The sequence below is a fragment of the Lathyrus oleraceus genome, chromosome 6, assembly GCF_024323335.1.
Source record: "Lathyrus oleraceus cultivar Zhongwan6 chromosome 6, CAAS_Psat_ZW6_1.0, whole genome shotgun sequence".
Lineage (NCBI taxonomy): Eukaryota > Viridiplantae > Streptophyta > Magnoliopsida > Fabales > Fabaceae > Lathyrus > Lathyrus oleraceus.
The window spans coordinates 144,266,167-144,280,581 of record NC_066584.1 but is presented as its reverse complement, the minus strand read 5'-3'; the positions used below and the strand labels follow the sequence as shown (position 1 = coordinate 144,280,581).

Here is a 14,415-nt window from a genome sequence, read left to right as displayed (position 1 = left end):
GAGTTTTGCATTTCAAAAACAATTCATTCATCACAAGTTCTTACGAATCAAACTATACAAAACAAAAAAAATACATTTTTGCCTAAGTTGACTTTTGATCAACTGTTGACTTTTTGGTCAACAACGGACTAATTTTACATATCCTAACCATAATTCCTATTTTTACTTTTCCAAAAGTCATCTTTTTGTTTGAATCTTCAAAGCTCCACATGTCTTTGATGTTGCCTTCACCATGTTACTTCAAATGCAAGTCACTTTGTATGCCTTTGTCCAATCATCATGTGTGCATCATCCTGCAAAATCATTCTAACCATTGCATCATGTCAATAACATTGCAACCTACATGAATTAATGCATACATCCAAACGTTTTCACTAAGGTTACATCCTTGCATCCTAACAAGTTAAGAATCTCATAATTCACTCACATTCATTTCAAGCATCAACATGTGAACATAACAACAAATTAGCTTCTTTTTAAACCAAAATGAATGCTAACATAACCTAGCACTAAGCATTTCAACACAATGCATCATCAGTAGCATATTCACTTTACAAGCATCATAACAATCCCCACATACCATCTGAACTAACATCTCACATCACTAGCTGAAATTAACAACCAAATCTAACTGTTTACTGAATGCATAACATAGTTTACACAGAAACAGAACAAATCAACAATTAATTCACTAACCTAAACATCTAACTGTCTAAACTAACAACAAATTAACAATAACATAAATTAAATTAACAAAATTGTATTAAAAGAAATTAGCTGCAACACGTCCATTCAACAAAGCTAACTGATTACATCAACTGATAATAGAAAATCCAATCACAACTAACCTAACAACATTTCCAATCTAACTAAGTTCTCAAGTCCTTTGAACAAACAAAATTCGAGTAACAGCAAACTTAACTCTAATTGACTCTCTCAATCCCTATGTTCATAACTAACCCTCACCAATCCCCACACTGAGTCATGACTCTCAACCATTTTCCACCTGGTTAGATTCACATAGTTAAAACTCTATTAATCTTCAACCTCTATAAAAATCCACCATCACACTGAAAATGATATCTTCCAAATCACCAATTCATTCACTCCCTCTCGGATTCATTCATTCACTCTTTCACAAACTCTCTTATTCATATTCGAATTCTCTCAATTCTCTCTCCCTACTACAATTCATCATAACTCAGAAAAACACCCACACACAAGCATTCTTACAGAAGGAGTGAAGTAGAAGAAGAAGAACAAAAAGGGGGAAATAAATTCAAAGCAAGGAGACTTACCAGAATCATCTTCATCTTGCCGTGCTCCAGAACTAGCTCATCCCCGATCTTCATCCTCATCTTCAGAGGTAAGGAATTTTTGCTTGTTTCGATGTGGTTCGGTTACCAAGATGTAGCTTAGGGCTTGGGGAATCAAAACCCCAACCAATTGAACTTTGATTCCCCCTTGGGAGGATTTAATTTGAACTTTGATATTTAGGGTTCATAAGTAAATAAGTCCAGTTAGGATGTTTTATTAGGAATTATTTGAAATTGATGATGGATTGAGGAAGAAGGTGAAGAGACGAGTGCATTGATGTAAGGTTTCAGTGGTTTGGCCCTCTGCCAGAGGTGATTTTTGGTGCGACGAAGGTGGTGGTTCTCAGGTCAAGAAGTTTGAGAGGAGATGTTCTAATTCTGAATGTGTTTGAGTTTGAACATGACCTTTTCCCTATCTTACGAGTTTGGATTTGGGCATCAGCTCCACCCGGGCCCATTGTGTGCTTTCTATACCCAGAAACGCCTCCTGCACACCCCATCTCTTGTTAAGCCAAGGCTAACGGGCATGTCAATGGGCCCTTGCGCCTCAGAGTTTTGTTAACACCCTCATTTCCAGCTTCATACCCCTGCCCCTTTTGCTTTTTTTTCTTTTGGTATTTTTTTACTCTTTTTATTATTACCTTTAATTGTTTCAAGTTCATTTTTGACATAAAAAATATTAGGAATTAAAATGATTAGTAATTAAAATTTCAATTAGGTTTAATTGATTTCTTTAATTACTTAAAAAATTACTTTGAAAATAAAAATGGTTAATCCTAGAAACTAATTAGGTTTTGATTCTTAATCCACTTCTAAAGAAACATTAATTCACCATTTTAGGATTGATGCTCATGTTATTTATTTTTTTGACTAAAATTGTGATTAATTTTCTATTTGACTTCACATATGATGTATTAGATTTTAATTAACTTTTTTTGCTTGAAAGTCCATGACCATGATAATTCTCTTTAAACTTTTATTTGTTCACTTTGATCAATGATTAATTTCAGACCTATTTTTTAATTTGCATTCATTCCTTTTGCATCCATTGAATGATTTTGAATGTGCTTAATTCTACCATTGACCCACAAGTCTTTTTACAATGATTACGGTATTCTCATCCAAGGGTTCATGACTATAAGAATTTTCATAAAGCTTTAGAACTTACCTGTGAGGGGATATCGGTTTCTTGCAGGAAAACTAAAACCTCAACCTACCTTAAGAATCATGTTCATATTATTCAGGACATTGTGAACCTTTGAATCTATGATGTTGCACGCCATTTCATCATACCATCAAAAAACTAATTTTAGCATGTGCATTTCTAAGAAATCCAAAAGCTCCAGTCTTCGTTAGGAATTCAAAAATCTTAGGATTCCTTGGAAACATAAAAACCTTTTGCATACATTCATGCATCATCTTGCACTTCATCATACAAAACCAAGAGAACTCACTGTTATTGGGCCTTTTTGTGAGTGAATCTTTCCGTTTGGATAGGTTTTGTATGATGTCAAAACTAGGAATTAGTGTTTATGTATATTGGACAATATTATCCGAGTCTAGGTGGCCATTTTAGCGTTCTTGCATTAGGAAGCATGTCAACATTGTTGGAAATGGTTTAGAAAAGGGTTGTGCATGAAAAACTTATTTTATGTGAAAATTTCACATTACATGTCGATACATACCTGATCTGGTAAATGCATAGGTCGACACATTGTAGGATAGGTTGACACATACGCTACATTGTTAAAGCATCTAGGATCTGTTTTATGTGCTGACTGAACATGACGACATATAGGCAACACATTACCTTGATAGGTCGACATATGCCATTGATTAGGTTAACACATTGCTTCAATATGTTGACACATGGCTCGTACAGGCCAACCTATTGATCAAAAACTTTGAAAAATTGCCTTAGTTTGCATTTGCCTTGCATTCATTTTGCTTCTATTGGTCACATATATATAAATACCTTATACATGCATCATTATCTAGTAAAGTTTCTAGAGTGAGTAAAACCTACATGAATCCAGGATTTCAAAGCATCTCATCATCTTCAATTCAATCTATGCATACACACAATCAAACTACACATAATTATTTTTTGATTGGGTGCCATATAGATTAGGATTGATAACGTCCAATTAGGTTTGTTGTACTGAGAATATTTGGTTGAGATCTTTGAAGGATTCAAATCAAAAAATCGAGGTGGGGTTTTCCTTCAAGATCTTTAGGGTTTGAAGGTTTTGGACAAGATTGTGCAATTTGGATCCAATCGAGTGAAAGCCTTGGGACTAGGTGTGTCGTGCAAGGGAGTAGCGTGAAACGATGGATCATGTTGACAAATCTTGGGTTCAACAAGTGTGCGCTTGAGATTAATTTAGTCGGGTGAAAGACTTAAGACAAGGAGGTTGTGCAAGGAAGTAGCAACAACAGGTGAATTGAAGCGGCATTGTTGGTGTCTTTATCAAGCTTTGATCAATGTTTTCGGAGGTGCTTGAGTCAAGAACAAACTTAGGCTTTGTGGGATTTGATTTCTCATCTCTTGTATACATACATTTGCAAAGTAATATTTATTATAATAATATCTCAATTCAAATTTGAATTGAGGGCAGACGTACCCATAACAAGGTCAATTGGGGAATTGCCTAAATAAATCCTTGTATACTATCTCTCTCTCTATCTTTTTTATTTTTTGCTTCGCAAATTATCGACTACTTTGATCTCTTGATCTACATTGTTTGGATAATAACTTTTGAATCATTATGAAATTTTTGTTGTTGTAGTAATCACATACCATTTAGTAGTGATTAGATTTCTAAGAACTATAAACACTATACAAACATTCAAACTTTGTTAATCGCACGCAAGATGTTCGACAAATTGTTTCAACTAGTTTTTTGTGTGTTATTATCATTGGAGATAAACTTTTACTATTGTAGAGTATTCAATTAGTTGTGCTTAATTGTTGTTGATTGACTTGTGGATTTTTATCATAACATTGACACCTTTGCGCATATTCGAGTTATTCAATAGTAGGTTCGGTTTGGCTATTTTTGATTGAGGAGATATTTGAAACTTGCTTCTGCATCATAAAATTTTCTAAATCAAATTTTGAATAATTTTTTTGTTCTTGGGATTTATTCACCCCATTCTAGATCTAGGCCTATCGTCTAAAAAGTGGTATCAGATCCTGGTTGTTTCTGGTTTTAAGACTTGCTTATTAGATAATGGCTACCAAACTTAAAGGGGCGTATAATAGAGCACCTATTTTCACAGGTAAAAATTATGACTATTGGAAAACTTGTATGCGTATCCATATCAACTCTATTGATAAGGGTGTATGGGACGTCATCATCAATGGTCCTAACGAAATCACAATGACCAATGGTGAAGGCGTCATCGTACCAAAACCGAAAGGTCAATGGAATGATAATGATAGAAATTTTTAGCCACATGATTGGAAAACACAAAATATTCTCATATACGCTTTAGGTATTGATGAGTATTATCGTGTTTCTCATTGTGAAACCGCTAAAGCTATGTGGGATGCATTAGAAGTTTCCTATGAGGGAACTAATAAGGTCAAACGAGCTATAATCAACACATTAAACCAAGAGTTTGAACTCTTTCCCATGAAGCATAGTGAAACCATTTTCGACGGGAAAAATAGATTCACACATCTTATTAATAGCTTGAATGCTCTAGGTAATCCTATCTCCAATGCTATTGCTACTAACAAGGTTTTAAGATGTCTTAATAGGGAATGGAAACCCAAGGTCACCGCGATCAAAGAAGCGAATGATCTTAAAACACTTGATCTTACTACTTTGTTTGGTAAATTGGAAGAACACGAGTAAGAACTCACTTGCTTGGAAAAACATGAAAAAAAGTATGAAAATAAGATGAAGAAAGATAAAGGTAAAGACAAGGTGTAAGAGAAGAAGTACATTGCTCTAAATACTTCTAATTTAAATTCCTTAATGAATGAGCTTAGTCATTGTGAAACTAAAGATGACGAAGACTCTAATGAAGAAGATATGGGGTTGTTCATCAAAAGGTATAATAACTATATATGGGAACAAGCAAATAAGTACTTCGAAAAGAAGGATCATAACAAATCTAGAAGGTTGTCAAATTCCTCAAAAGAAGATGAGAAGAAGAAAAGTAAGGATAGAAGTACATGTTATAATTGTGGAAAAGAAGGTCACATTAGGCCGGAGTGTCCTAAGATCATGAAAGAAAAGGAGAGAGGTCATCACAAAAGGTCCAACAAGTCTAGAAGGGCTTATGTTGCTTGGGAAAGCGAAAGTGGTTCTTCAAGTGGAGAAAGTTCTAGCTCAAGCAACGAATCGGCAAAGATGTGTTACATGGCCAACAAAGGAAAGAAAAAGAATGTAAGTCACTCTAGGCCTAAATCTACTAATGACTTATCTCATTCTCAATTGCAAGAATCTTTTGAAAATCTATAAAGACAAGCCATTTAAGCTTTCAATAAGCTTGCTTCAAATAAAAGAATTTTCTATCACTTGCAAGCTAAAATGTTGGAAAATGAAAAGAATATGGAAGCTATAAGAAAATATATGATAGATATTTTAAAAGATAAGTGTGATGATAATAGAACCTCATGGTTTGGGTGTGAGATTTGTCATATTTGGCAAAAAGAGTCAAGAGATCTTAAGGCCAAGTTGAACAAGGCTTTGCAACCCAAAGTCACTTTTTCTATTGACACTTTAAAATATGATATGCCTTCTCATAATCCTTATATAAGGTATAGTTATGTTGAAAAGAGTTCAATTAGCAAAAGTGCATCTTCTCACAATGTTTATTATCATTATTGTTGCATGAAGGGTCATACCATTGCAAAGTGTAACTTTAGGAGATTCTTGGTCCCTAAAGGCACTCATCAATTGTTTCCTAAATGCAACCAATGTTTCACTAATCATCAAGGACCCAATGAAGATTGGGTACCTAACATTAGTCGTTGATCTTTCAGGATAAATGTCTTGGCACTATGCAGAGAGTATGGGATGTTGTTCGTGGAAGTTCAAGACATAATACTTGTAACATTTATCTATTTCCTGACTTGGTGACAAGGAAGATATAATGTGTTACTAAAGAGGTTAACATTTTGTGTTCTTTTAATTGGTAAAAGTGTACTGCTTATTACTAATGTTTTCTATCCAAGATGCATCGAAAAAGGTATTGTTGTTAATGATGTAGGTTATCTTTGACAAGATATACTCAAGTTTATCAAATTAGGGATTGATCAACCTAAGATGAAAAAACATGAGGAGGAACAAGATTACTATCATCATTGAACATGATCGAAAGTCTAAGTATTATGACAATCATCAAGTCAATGATTCGCTTGGGTACATTATTAATAGCATTCTAAAATACTTGTACAAAGAGAAAAGTGGTGAGAGCGTTTTGGTTTTGTTTGTGTTTGTGGAACTTGTTGCGTTTATTTCAACTTTCATTCAAAAGTTTCTCATGGAATACTTGTGCATCCTCCGTCTCCCGTACGGTGGGGTAATATCGTTTCAATCCTTTTTCTTATTTCGTAAGTAAGTATTATTTTTACCTGTTTATTTTTAAAAGTGTATGATGTGGTATATGTATGATATATGTAATATTTGTTCACTTCCAAAAGTCTCAATGCAACCAACGTGTGTTTCATTTTATATGTTTATAGTGACTTTATACTAAATGTCATCATATGTGATTTATATCTTTTACCATCTCATGCTTACTTTTGTGTTTGCATATTAACTGCTTGCAAATCATCAAAATAATCATATGCATAAGTCTCTTATTCATTAGTTATGCATAATTCAATTTAAGGCATCAAAAATCATTTCATAGGTCATACATGTGAATTTTGTCAAGTTTTGTCCATAATGCCTCTACACATGGTCGTATAGGTCGACGCATAATTTTAAGCTTCGTATTTGTCAAAATTTCTTCAGAATGTGTCGACACATCCATGGATAGGTCGACATGTTGAATTAAATTTGTCATTCTTGTTTAAATGTTTCAGTATGTTCCGACACATAACCTTAACATGCCGACTCATTATCTCAGAGATCGACTCATATTCTCTCTTTGGTAAAAAATTCTTCATTTCACATTCATGCACCCTGTAGTGGTAAATTCATGACCATCAAACTATGGATAAGTTTAACGTCAATAAAACCAGAGTCGCCACCGTGCTTTTATTGTTTCCAAAGGAAAAGGGAAAAGTACAAACAAAACCTAAAGATAATAAGTTTTCAAATCAAAACTAATAAAATGCCAGATGTCACAAGTAAGGGGGTTGGTTACACAGAGGGAAGGTGTTAGCATCCAAAGTGCCCTAGATACTCCTAGGGAGCCCTTTTTTATGTGTGTATGCGTTTTTTGGTATAAATGATGTTTGAGAAAAAATAGAGTGTGGGGATGAGAAAAGAATTCATTGATTATATTTTTGTGTTTGACAAGACCTTCGGACTTGTGCCTACATATCAACATAAAAATGAGGGATCAAAACCTCGTAGCTCGTGGTAAAAATTTCAAAGTTTGTGAATTGCTTTTAATAAAAGTTTAATAAGAAAAGACACAAAGGGCCAAAAGTTTTGAATGAACTTGTTAGTTCTTTTTGTCCTTTGAAATTTTAAGTTAATATGATTAAGTTTATTTACAAATTTGATTTAAGAAAGAGTTTGAAAATTCAATGGCATAAGGCCAACATTTCTAATTATTAAGACAAATCTAAGTTTGAAATTACAAGCAAAGAAAGTTTTGAAAAGAGGGAGAGATTTTGAAATTTAAGAAGTGGGAGTACATGAAGAGGCTATCCTAAGCATAAAATTAAAAGTTAAGAGTTGAAAAGATCTGACCAATGGGATGCAATCCAACAGACAAGAATGTCATATAGAAAACCCACTTCCCCTTTGGACTTTGAATCAAGCAATAATCAAGAAGTAATTAGCAATATCCAGACATCATGAAGATCAAGACATCAAATAAAGATAGCCACATCCAAGCAAGCAATTCCCATAGCTAGCAGTTTTCTTTGTCTTCTTATGTATTAGATGAAAGATTCCTTGATCAACTCAAAACAAGGCATCAGTCACAAGATCAAAATAACAATTAGCACAAAAATAAAGCTGCAGATGGATTCAAACAAGATCCAAGGCTTGCATCAGATGAAGGCTCAGTTCACAATAGCTTGGTCTCAAAATGTTGGCATTAGCCAAGTCCTTTTTGCACAGGGAATTTTGTCTAATCCTAAGTCCAAAAGTTCAGATCAAGATCAATAGTCCACCAGATGTTTTTTAGGGTTTTTGTTGTTATTAAGTATTTTAAGGTCCTAAGACCACAAACAAAATCAAAATGCACAAGAAATATATACAATCACAAAATATGGCTCAAATGAGCAAAGTGAAAATGACATAAATATAAACAAGTTAAATGGAGTGTAAATGGCAATGAATGATAAATGACTAAAATTTAAATTGCATAAAGTAAATAAATTAAAAGTAAAACAATTATTAACAAGAGTTAGTCAAATGTTAGTCAAGTGTTAGTGGTGTTTTTTATTGATTAAGTCATTCTTTGGAGAACACTCAACCATTCTTTCACAAGTATGAATCCTTAAACCAAGACATCTTCCATGAGAAGGGCTCCAACTTGGATAATTCAACAAGTATGCCACTAGCTCTCATGAAAGGAAAAAAGGTCAAGTTTCCACATAATACCATGAAGAATGGGAGACTTACAATCTCACTTACTAGAATGTTATGCCTTTAGTGTTGGTGTAAGCCCTAGAGGCCAATACTTTTGGTACTTGTATCGAATTATTTATTAATAATAAAAGGCATTTTTCTTTATTATGGTTGCTTAATAAAGTCCCTGGAATAGATAGTCCGTTTAATATATTAAGTGTGACTTAATCATGAGAACACATTAAACATAAGGACACTATTCTTAAAGTATCCGTAGTCGAGCTTTAGTGTGAAGTGGGATAACATTAAAGCATTAAGACTATTATGTTTGTAGACTGATGATAACATCTCATGGATCATGGATAAAGAGTTATCAAGTCTTAAACATAGGTATGAGTATTAGGAGTAATATTTATACCGGATTGACCCGCTATGAGAATACTATATAGAAAGTTATGCAAAGTGTCATAAGTTATTCTCATGGTGATAATAGTGTATACCACTCTTCGACCTGAAACCTATATGGATCCTAGATGTAGAGTCGAGTACTTTATTGCTGATCCAACGTTGTCCGTAACTGGATAACCATAAAGACAATTGATGGGTACTCCACAAAGCATGCTGAGGGACATGAGTGTCCTAGATGGAATTTGCCCATCCTGCGTAACAGGATAAATATCTATGGGCCCAATATTGAACTGGACAAGGGTGACACAGTTTATACCTTGTGTTCAATATAGACATAAGGGCAAATGGGTAATTATACACATAATTATTATCACAGGAGGTTTTGTCAGATCACATGACATTTTCGTGACTTGGGTAGTAGTGATGTGTTGCTAGATACCTCTCACTGTTTATTATGTTAAATGCGTGATTTAATATAATTGTCAACGTCGCGAAGATCTACAGGGTCACACACAAAGGACAGATTGATGAGAAATAGAGTAACTAAGGAACACCGTAAGGTACGATGCACTTAAGTGGGAGACGAAATATGGTAAGGTACCAAATACTTAAGTGATTTTGGCATATTATGAGATATGGGCCAAAATGCACTTAAGTGGGCTTTTTAGCTTGAAGCCCACACAAGTGGTTCTATAAATAGAACCCCTTGGGTAGAAGCATTGGAACTCCACAGAGACTCAACTCAAGTGAAGAGTTGGAATTTCGTTTCTCTCTCTCTCTCTCACTCAAAGTCTTCATTCGTACCAGCTAGCACTGAGATTGAAGGAATCCGTTCGTGTGGACTGAGTAGAGACGTTGTCATCGTTCAACGTTCGTGATCACTCCGTAGATCTGTATCAAAGGTTTTAATCAGAATCATAGATCTGCACCAAAGGTTTGAATCGCCACAAGAGGTAACGATTCTATCACTGATCATGCCCATTCGTAAGGATCATTAAAGGAGATTTTTTTTAAATTCCGCTGCGCCTTGGATGGCAATTCTCCTTCAGTGGTATCAGAGCCACTTACGAAACCATGAATTTGATAACTGTTTTGTTCTATAATAATATGATTAAAAACAGAATGAATCAAAGATTAAATTGAGATCGATCAAGTCATATATATGATATATGTAATCTTGATGCAAAATACATTATATATGATATAGTGTTCTCGTTTCCTTCATTCAAACACTCAATGATTGTTTTCCTTTGAGCGATCAATGGTCATTTGCTTCTTGATCCGACATTAGTATGGTGAAGCAATGACGTGTTGATCAATCATACTGAATTAACAATCGAGATGTGTTTGACAATCTGAAATTGGTGCATCAGGGTTAGTGACGGCACAAGGGTTGTGTTGTCAGAGAGTTATGCGATTGGGGTTATGACTGCACAAGAGTTGTGCTTTCTAAACACTTTTTGGAACAGTGTTAACCGGTTAACGCATATGGTTAACCGGTTAACGCAATACGAAATAAATTTTTTAATTTTTCAAACAGTGTTAACCGGTTAACGCATATGGTTAACCGGTTAACGCAAGGCGGAAAACAGTTTTCCAAGACATTTTCAAACAGTGTTAACCGGTTAACGCATTTGGTTAACCGGTTAACGCAAGGCAGAAAAGAATTTTTTGAACAGATTTCAAACAGTGTTAACCGGTTAACGCATATGGTTAACCGGTTAACGCAAGGCAAAATTCACCCGTTCGGCTAACTCAATGCTTTAAAAGTATCAAGTGTTGATGCGAAAAGCGACATTGGTTTTAAATGAATTGTTCATTAAAATGTGGTGATCGGTCGTCGAGATTTAATTTGGTTTTAATTAATTAAAGGAATTAATTATAATAATAAAGTGTTTATTATTGTCTTGTGGTGATCGATTATGGCCTTAGTCTTCCTTTATTTTGTTTTGGGTTTTAAAATACGACCCGCGTGTCGTGCCTCTCTCTTAATCTCCCAAATGTAACTTCTTTTCTCATCTCACTCCCTCGTATGTAAAACGAGTTTCTTTTGTAATATAATGATATGAAGAAAGCAAAGAAGTCAGTGCCAAAGGAGGACAACCTTGAAGATCTTGCTTGGAGAAGCTTAGATCGTTGTAGGTTAGCTTAGGTTCTCTCATTGGCTTGGGAGAACAGTTGCGCTAGGGGCCATAACTGTTTCATTTTATTTATATGTATGTTGATGCATGTGAATGTATGTTGATGCATGTGAGAGACGGTTTATATGATAAACAAGCCGGTGAGATCAGAAAAATTGCAATTCCCTCAAATTAAATATTAAGTTTATGCTTTCCAAGTTTTAACACTCATCAAGACTAGTATCGAATAATGTAGGTTTCGCCTACGCGAGGTGCATGTTCTATATTAGTAAGGTGCGATGGGATAATTGTAATATCCAACTGTTAAGACAATGGGTCAAACTTAACTAAACAAATTATAATAAGATTATATATATGTTTAGAAGCAAGAGTTGGGAATGATCCATATGATGGATTGGAATAAGGAGTTATTCACCCAACTGAAATTTTCGAGAGTTGTATGAGATACAATTGGAAGGAGTTCCTACCTAAATAACCTAGTTTTGTGTAATCCGCCTACGCGGACTTAGAACGAAGTGAAATATGGATCTCGACCCACTAGAAAATCTTCCAACGGGATTTTCCGAATCAAATGATGAGGGTCATTTGTTTTGAATAAAATAGTGGGAGCATGTTTAATTAAAGGCCTAATTAAATATGTCAATGATACTTATATTTTCATTAATTCTTATGTAGATTACCATGACAGCAAACACCTCTAACAACATCTTGCGATCAATCCTTGATAAAGAAAAATTGTCTGGGACAAATTTTCTGGATTGGCACCGAAGCCTGAGGATTATCCTCAAACATGATAAAAAGTTGTATGTCTTGGAGACACCTGTTCCTGAAGAGGAACCTCCTAGTTCTGCACCTAAGGCAGAAAGAGATGCTTATAAGAAGCATGTCGATGATGCCAATGAAACTGCTTGTCTCATGCTAGCTACCATGAACTCAGAATTGCAAAAGCAACATGAGAACATGTCAGCGTTCGATATGATCGAACACCTGAAGTTGCTCTATCAAGAGCAAGCAAGACATGAGAGGTTTGAAGTTTCAAAAGCCCTTTTTCAAGGCAAGTTAGCTGAGGGAGCCCCTGTAGGTCCCCATGTACTCAAGATGATTGGGTATGTGGAAAACCTTGAAAGATTGGGTTTTCCCCTCGGAAAGGAACTTGCGACTGATTTGATCTTGCAATCGTTGCCAGATGGGTTCAGTCAATTTGTCCTAAATTTTAATATGAATGATATAGACAAATTGCTTCTTGAACTGCTCGCCTTGTTAAGAACTGCCGAGCAGAATCTGAAGTCAAAAGGGAAGTCCATTCTGATGATCAGAAATGGAAAGAGACAGAACAAAAGGCCCACTAAGCAGAGTGATAAAGGGAAAGGCAAGGAAGTTGCCAAACCCAAACCCACCGTTGCTGCTTTAAAGCCTAGTGGAGGCATAGCAAAAGAAGGCACTTGCTTCCATTGCGGTAAGACCGGACACTGGAAGAGAAACTGCCCAAAGTACCTGGAAGATAAGAAGAATGGAGTAGAGACTTCAACTTCAGGTATTTTTGTTATTAATTCATCTACTTCTGCATCATGGGTATTAGATACTGGATGCGGTTCTCACATTTGTACAAATGTGCAGGGGCTAAAAAAGAGTAGAGATTTGGCAAAAGGTGAAGTCGATCTACGAGTTGGCTATGGAGCAAAGGTTGCTGCTTTAGCCGTAGGAACTTATGTATTGACTTTACCTAGTGGTTTAATAATTCAGTTAGAGAACTGTTATTATGTACCTGCAATTAGCAGGAATATTATTTCCATTTCTTTTTTGGACAAGTTTGGTTTTTCATTTATAATAAAGAACAATTGTTGCTTAATTTATTTGAATGACATATTCTATGCTTCTGCACAAATGAACAATGGACTATATGTCCTTGATCTTAAAATGCCTATTTATAACATTAATACAAAAGGATGAAACCTAATGAGTTAAATCCAACTTTCCTTTGGCATTGTCGATTAGGCCACATAAATGAGAAACGCATTTCCAAACTCCATAAAGATGGACTGTTGGACTCTTTTGATTATGAATCATATGAGACATGCAGATCTTGTTTAATTGGAAAGATGACAAAGTCTCCATTCATAGGAAAAGGTGAAAGAGATAATGATCTTTTGGCCCTCATACATACTGATGTATGTGGACCGCTGAACATGCAAGTCAGAGGAGGTTTTCAGTACTTCATCACATTTACAGATGATTTCAGTAGATATGGTTATGTGTATTTAATGAAACATAAATCATAGTCCTTTGAAAAGTTCAAGGAATTCAAGAATGAAGTACAAAACCAACTAGGTAACAATATCAAAACTCTTCGATCAGATCGAGGTGGTGAGTATTTAAGCCTAGAGTTTGATGACCATCTGAAAGAGTGTGGGATCCTATCCCAACTCACTCCTCTTGGAACACCCCAATGGAATGGTGTATCTGAGAGAAGAAATTGAACCCTGTTGGACATGGTCCGATCCATGATGAGTCACACTGATCTTCCAAACTCCTTTTGAGGACATACACTATTGACATCAGCTTATACACTTAACTGTGTTCCATCCAAAAGGTTAAGAAGACACCATATGAGATATGGAGTGGTAAGAAACCACATATGTCTTACATGAAGATTTGGGGTTGCGAAGTTTATGTGAAACGACAAATTTCAACTAAGCTTGAGCCCAAATCTGACAAATGCTTATTTGTGGGGTATCCTAAAGAAACAAGAGGGTATTACCTCTACAATCCTTCAGAGGTAAAAGTGTTTGTCGCTCGAACTGGAGTTTTCCTGGAAAGGGATTTTATTTCCAAAGGAAT

At 35.1% G+C, this 14,415-nt stretch overlaps 1 long non-coding RNA gene across 1 annotated transcript in view; it reads right to left on the bottom strand.

Moving 5' to 3' along the window:
• Window positions 1–1,825, bottom strand: part of LOC127092797 (uncharacterized) — a 1,841-nt gene extending 16 nt beyond the window's left edge. The window contains exons 1-2 of the long non-coding RNA XR_007792286.1: window positions 1,299–1,825; window positions 1–306 (exon numbers count right to left, since the gene is read on the bottom strand). The exon at window positions 1–306 is cut by the window's left edge and continues 16 nt beyond it. This is a non-coding gene — a long non-coding RNA (uncharacterized LOC127092797). The remainder of the gene's footprint in view (window positions 307–1,298) is intronic.
• Between the last annotated feature and the right edge of the window lie 12,590 nt (window positions 1,826–14,415).